At 30.7% G+C, this 7,694-nt stretch overlaps 2 long non-coding RNA genes across 2 annotated transcripts; one reads left to right on the plus strand and one right to left on the minus strand.

Annotated features, from left to right (window-relative positions):
* Positions 1-998: 998 nt before the first annotated feature.
* Positions 999-7,239, plus strand: LOC133834330 (uncharacterized). Its single transcript, XR_009893338.1, has 3 exons — positions 999-1,345; positions 6,780-6,834; positions 7,030-7,239. It is a non-coding gene; the product is annotated as an uncharacterized LOC133834330 (long non-coding RNA).
* On the minus strand, positions 3,783-4,519 carry LOC133780244 (uncharacterized). The gene is made up of 4 exons (XR_009869182.1): positions 4,414-4,519; positions 4,162-4,277; positions 3,989-4,075; positions 3,783-3,863 (listed from the first exon to the last, which is right to left on the minus strand). It is a non-coding gene; the product is annotated as an uncharacterized LOC133780244 (long non-coding RNA).
* Positions 7,240-7,694: the final 455 nt, after the last annotated feature.

A 7,694-nucleotide genomic window follows, 5' to 3' on the forward strand; every position in this document is an offset into this window, starting at 1 on the left:
AAATGGTTGTGCTAATTCATTAGTCTGAACACCACAACAAACTAAGCTACAAAATCCAGCATCAGACAGTGATTTATGTTCGAAGCCACTGCCAAAAAAAGCAAGGAACATTGCAAACGTTTGTCAAAATACAAAGCAAATGAATGAGATGTACATCACCCATCAAATCATGCTGACCATCAGCTTTGGTACAGCTCAAAGATCAAAGCACACATTTTTTTAAGAAATGAATAGATACTAAAAAAATAAAAGGAAAATACTAAAATTTGTAAAGTACTCAAGTGACACTACTACAAAATTGGGCTTTCCCGACACCCAACCACGGTAGTCAACTTTGTTGACTATCGTAATTGCTTAGTATGACTCTACGACGACAGTTAAAAACTGTAGGCACAGAGACCAACGCCGATAGCTAATAACTATCACCGTTGCTTTTGACTGTCACTATTGACCCCAACGTCGACAGTTAATTCTAGACCAATGCCGATAGTTAAAATGTGTCGTTATTGATCCCAACGCCAACAGTTAATTCGAGACCAATGCCGACAGTTAAAAGGTGTCGCTATTGAGCCTATTGCCGACAGTTAATTCAAGACCAATGCCGACGGTTAAAAGTTGTCGTTATTGACCTCAACGCCGACAGTTAATAAAAGCCCAATGCCGACAGTTATAATATGTCGTCGAAATTCAAATAAAAAAATCTAAAAATATAATTAATGAATAATTTAATTTTGAAAATAAACTAATTTTTTTTAAATATATATTTATTAAAAACTAGATTTGTAATATTAATTGTTAATTCAATTTATTAAATATTTTGTAAAGGAAGTTTTTTTAAATAAAAATTCTTAATATTAAATTTAGCTTTTTGTTGAAAGTAAATTATTTATTCAGCTTTTTAATAATATTTATTAATAATTTTTTTTACTTAAATATATTTTTTGTGATACATTATTATTAATTAAAACATAAAACCCTCATCCCACATGTTTCTCTTTCACTCTACAAACCCTACATCTTCTTTCTATCATACAACCAGCTGCCCAACACCCTTTTTCTTTTCTTTCAGGACCATTTTAGAAGGCTCTTTGTTGCCATTCACGGTGGGCAAGAGCTGCCTGACGGAGTTTACCGTCGTCGTTTGTGCTAAACATGGGTTGTGTTCGCTTAGGGCGGGGCTGGGCATGGGATGTTGCCGTTCATGGAGGACGAAGTTAGGCTCGGAGGTGGCTGGAAATAGAATTGGGCTCGCGGATTGCATTATCTCTGTTCGTGGAAGAGGGGGCTAGGCTCATTGAGGTGAGGGTTAGGCTTGTGGAGGTGGCTAAAAACGGTGTTCACAGAGGTAATTTTGTGCAATGAGTATATTATTTTTCAATTTCATTATCAGTTTTATAGTTGTGTGCAATGGGTATTTGAATTTGTGTAGTTTTATAGTTGTGGGCAATGGGTATTTAATTATGTGTCTTGAACTTTATACATGGAATATATGCAATGGCATTTGAATGAGGACTAGGATGATGCCCCGCCCAGTACGAAAATTTTTGCTTCTCCTTGTCCCGTCTCACAAGAGGATCTCACAAGAAGTCAGTGGTGATTCCGAAGGTCAAGTATATAAATTTTGTTTGCCATGTTTTATTTAAATTACTTAAATGTGTATTTTTTCTTTAAAAGAGATATCAACCATTTTAGAACTCTTAATTCGATATCCACCTTTTGGACTCCAAGTCAAAAATGAATTCAGTAGAGAATATGCAAAAGTAATGTTGGAATATATCTACCTAGTATCATAAACCTTCATGTTCATTTATTTGAAATTTCCAGATACTAGGATGCTTATTGGAGTTTCCTTGGTGGTCAGGTTACATATAAGTTGTATGTTTTTACAAGAAAAAGCAAATAAATTTGTACACTGCTGAAGGATTCCAAAGAGATTTATTTTGTGTAAACAGATAGACTGAGAGGAGTTGAATGTGGTGTTGTCCAAATAATCAAGGAGCAATGACTAGATAGATATATGGCTAGATAACTTTATACTAAGGATTTTTACTTTTCAATGCATTGTCATGATGATGTATGTATACATATATACATCCGCTTTTAAAGAATATAGAGTTTTTCTTTTCTTCTCCTGTTGATAATCTATGAGACACACACTTAGAGTGCAATACAAATGAGTTTGTTACATCACAATCAATCTATTTTTAGCATAAACTAATTACAAGTACTATTTCTTGACAAGTATATATTCACTTTCAAAGTCGAGTAAGATTTTTAATGACATTATGATCTTCTTTTAAGATCATTTATGTACTGCATGAAGTAGTTTAAGAATAGAAAGTGTACATCACATAGAGATTCTTTACTGACAAGTTTTGATGAGTATCTCTGTCAGAGGCCTACTTTTATTTGTTGAATCTGAAGCATTTATATAACAGTTTATTTGAACACTACAAGAAAAAACATTTAGAATAACTCTGAAAAAGTGCTATAAAAAACAGTTTATAACACTTTATCAAATGTTAACATAGGCCATGTTATTAAAAGTCCAAACATTTTTATAATAATTTTTAAGTGTTATCAATTGTGTTATAATTAACTATTATATAACATTTTTTCTTTGTTATAATATACATATAATATCTATTTATCAAGCTTATAAATATGATGTCAAGAGCAACTAATTATGCCTATTTCATAACATTATTTAAGAGTTATAAAAAATGTTATTATAGATTTCTTATAACATTTCGTGCTTGTTATATTATATTAATGATAACGTTTGGTTATATTTGTAATTATCTAAACTAAGCACTATAATATGTTATAAATGATGAATTTATAACAATTTCTTTTTGTTATATTATAAATGTAATAGCATTTATTATTGTCATATATTTTAAAACAAATTATTATATTTTATTTATATAATATTTTAATAAATTTTATTATGTATATATTTTGATCAAATATATTACAAAAACAAATATTCACAAAATATTAATATCATTACATTAGTAATTAAGTGCAATACAAAACATTTCTAAAATATTAACTAAAAAGTTAAGCTAATATATAAAAGTAGTACACCACAAAATAAAAAATAAAAAAAAACACTTCTAAAATTTTGTAGTCGAACTCGAATCTGTCATCACTGGATCATGTGGTATACTCCGAAGAAACTTTATATAGTAGGAAGTACCTGACCAAATTTAGAACACAAACTTAAAACCAATAAACCAGGTCACAACAAGTCTAATTAACATGTCTCAAGTAAAAAAAGTTTAGGATATAATATTTTTTTTTTTAAATGTAAGGTTCAGTAGCATAACAGCTATTTTTCAATAAATCCTAAATTTACATAAGTAAATTACTAGCATTTGTATAGTACAAACTTGTGTTAGTGTGAGAATTTACATTAAAAGCATTGCAAACAAAACAAAAGGATCAAGAGCACAAACCTCAACCAGATGTGGAACTGAGAAATGTAGGTTTCAAGAGTAACCTTTCCAAGCCATCTACATATAAATTGTCAAAAGTATAACGTTAAAAAAATTAGAAGAATAAATGATCCTGATGTTTGAGCCTTTTTAAGGTTTAGACAATTTATATGGAGAAATTTCGGAACTGCTGGGTGAAGTTCCGCAAACTTATATAACCCTGGTAAAAAAAAAGAAGAGAAATTAAAGACAGAAAGAAGTGTCCTGTGAATCTATGCAAATGATTTATGTCATCATAATATTATCCATATTATTACTCATGTATAACACGCACGTTATAGAGATCCATGAGGTGTAGGGATGGAGCTTGTTATATGAAACCTTGTCGAGCTTGTAAATGTACTCGAACCATAAATAACCAACCTACACAAAGGATCATGAATGAAGTGAGAAGAATATATATATATATATAAAATAGCCATAAAAATCATCACTGGCATTATATAAGCTCATGATACTAAAATTGTTGTCACATAAATGCTACTGACAAATACGGAAACAGCAACTACAATCCCTTTGATTGAAACTCTCTTCTTGGTTTCTGTTTCCTCCAATTTTTCCATCCACTTCTCAACCTAAGATAAAACAATATTGTTCAGCTAAAGAAACCAAAAGGAAAAATAATTATTAGACAGGCGAGCATGAACATTCAATGATTTACATTTGGATGACAATATGCATATATCATTCCAATGATCCATATATAACGATCAAGTCCAGATCTGAAATGCCACTCATGCAGCCGAGAGAGATCTGGCTTTGCAGGATCGGTATACCCTGCATGGTGCAGAATAAGGAAAGATATGAGATTACTTTAGTTTTAGTCTATTTTTTTATTTTTGGCGATAAAAAATCTATTGTTAGAAAATACATATGACACATTAAATGGAAATGAAATAAAAAAAAAATTCACCTGAGTAAAACGTGCAAGACTAAAATCTTTTCTGATGTAATAGTAGGAAAAGTTGCCAAATCCAATCATCCAAACATATGCAGCAATGAAGACACGGATCACATTATATATCTCAGTTGCAGCAAAGAAATGATACATCAAAAATAGGACCTGTTAATGGGAAAAAAATAGTCATGGTCATAAGATATGGAAATTTTAATCAGAAACTGTTCGCAGAAATAAATTTTCAAAATAGGAATTTAATAATTTCAAGTAATGTAGGATCAAATAAGGTTTGCAGGCTTAGTTCTCAGAACTGAATACTTTTATGGTTCCAGACTCCTAGAATAATCAAAGAAAAGGAAATAAGATAAAAATGATTTATCTTTGTTATGGCCACATGAAACTTAGTGCCATTAATTCGATCAACCAAATATGAGTTTATGAGTTTATATATGTATGAATATATATATATATATAGAGAGAGAGAGAGAGAGAGAGAGAGAGAAAACAGAGAGACAGAAAGTAAAATACTAGTATATCAAGAATCGGTGAAAGAAGGTGCAAAACAGAGGTTTGTGCTCTTGAATAATTAAAGCATTGCAAAGAATTTCAAACTACTAGGAATTAAAAGCTTATTGATGCTGCAAAGCAAAGCAAAGATAATTGGATGATTTAAGTTAATTACAACTTACTGAAGTACCTTTCTGATTGACGTATATATGCTATCCTTTGCTGTACTTGGTTCTCATGTCTTGGTACACACAACACAATCAATCTGGGTAATGCAGCCACTTATTCCCTAATTTGTACAATGCTAGTTACGGAACATAAACTATATGATGAGAACTCACTACTAACACTTGTGTTTTATCAACCTTCATATAGCCTTTGATCAAAGTGAATCTGGTAAACCCCGTTTGATAACATCAGTTCATATAACTCTTTCAGTTTCTCCACTTTGCAAAGAGAATCAATTACAATACTATATGTACATACATCAGCTAAAATTTCAGAATCAATCATGTTGATTAGGAGTCTATGGGCTTCTTCAAAACTACCAAATTATATAAGCAAATTAATATCAATCACTTGAAACTTTAAAGAAGGACCCAATACCCTTGCCCAAAGACATGTTTCCTTTTCCTTTAGTTCTATCTCAGTCTACCAATGCCTAGGCCTGTTTACCATCCCAGACATACCAATTGTTTGAGCTGCTAGCTGCAATGACTGATTTATTATCATGAGTCATAGTCAGATCAAGAACAAAACCAAGGCAACAGTAGAGTGTGCGACTTAATGATCCAATATTGGTATCTAAATGCGTGTTACGCCAAGAACAAACAGGTTTCAAAGTTAGAGAGAAAACCTGAGAAACTAGAGGCTTCGATAGAGCGATATAGGCCAGAGCATGAGCGCCTTCTTCAATCCAAAGTCGCTTTCGCTTAATACATGCTTTATTGCCTCCCTGGCTATTTCTTCCTGCGATCTAGATAGATAACAATCCCACCAAAACCATAGTCAAAACCAACACTAACACAACTCCATCCACAGATCATCACTGTGATCACTGAAACCAATTCGATAGTTTCCCCAGAAAATGCAGGCAAAATTGAATAAAATCCATAAATTTACTCAAAGCAAAATCAATCCCCAATTTCTATAAATCGTAATTAATAAACCAAGGCAGTCCTTTTTATATAATAAACTTTCCAAAAACCAAACAGAAGAAGAGTTGAAAAACCACATTGCTAATCAAAAAACTTACAAAACGATCGAACTGGAAGATTTTTCAGCGATCGATCGAAGTTTACAAGGAAATGGGTTTAGGTTTTGGCAAAAAGAATTGGGAACTTGGGATTGGAACTAGTATAAACGAATCGCGAGCTTGATAATAAGGTTATCATCACCAATTTCCGGCGATTAGATTGGCGGCGAAGTCACCGTCGGTGAGGAGAGCAAGTGGAGAAGATCTAGGATACTTCGTTCAGAGAGAGAGAAGAGTTTTTTTTTTTTTTGTATGAACAGGCTTTATAATTAGCCTTATTATATTTGTCAGCCCAATATTCAAAAGCCAATGGTATTATTTTTAAGATATTGACCCAATTTTTCAATAATAACACTTTTCAAAAAGTGTAATTTTTTTAATGTGATATAAACTCTAAAATGTTGTAGTGGAATATGAGACCTCAATCGCAATGGCTCTTCTAAAGTTAGCTAAGTTGAGTTGATAATAATGCTCTGTTTTGAACTCATTCTTGCAAATTTGATGCATGTTTTTAGTTTGTTGAGTTTGATATATACTGTCATTTTATTTGAATATGACATTTTTTTTAGTTTATTTTAGTCTCATGCAATTTTATATTAAGTTTGGTTTAAATCTTCAGATCATGAAGGATTGATAATATGCTTTGAGACAATTTCTTATTGAGACTGACAGAGGTATGTATTCCTTAGTTAAAAGAACTAAGACTAACTACTTAAGCCATGAGGCTATCCAGTTTGATAAGAAAAATACAATTTTTATATAAATCATTTTTGTGACCACATTCATCCTTTTTATTTCTTATGCAACCTCAAGTTCTCTATTTATTTTAGTTTTGGTTTGACTTTAATGGTGTTTATTATGTATTGTAGGCTAAAACTCTACTTGGATATTTAAGAGAACCAATACAATTATATAAGAGAATCAAGGCAACAAGAAATTCTTCTTCAAGTTGTTGGGTATTATTTTCTTTTTTGCTTGTAAGAATTATGTACTGTGAGGATTTGATGTATTATTTACATTGAGAATAATGAATTTTTATTGAGAATTATAATAAATTTTTATTGAGAATTATTTAGTCTCATGGGGATTTGATGTATTATTTACATTTCAATTGTATGAATAAATGTTGTATTTATATGAATTTTTATTATGATAAATTTTTTTTTACAAGTTATGGTAATAATAATTAATTATGTGAGTAATTTTTTTATTTAAATTTATATCAAACTTCAATTGTTAAAAATATAATTAAAAGTTTTAAAAAAATATATATCGAAAAATTATTATATATATAAATTAGTTTTGTGTAAGTAAAAAAAGATTATGTTTCTCTAAGCTAAATATAACACAAAAAATGTGTTATACTAAATTGTGTTAAAATAACACAGAAATTGTGTTATCGTTGACAGTACAATACCACATCTGTATAACACTGATAAAGTGTTATGTAAAGTACCCTGACCTACGATAACATAGTCGGTCTTAACACATCAGAAAGTATTATCGTATGTCTTGATAACACATTTTCGGTGTT

This window comes from Humulus lupulus, chromosome 5, assembly GCF_963169125.1.
Source record: "Humulus lupulus chromosome 5, drHumLupu1.1, whole genome shotgun sequence".
NCBI lineage: Eukaryota > Viridiplantae > Streptophyta > Magnoliopsida > Rosales > Cannabaceae > Humulus > Humulus lupulus.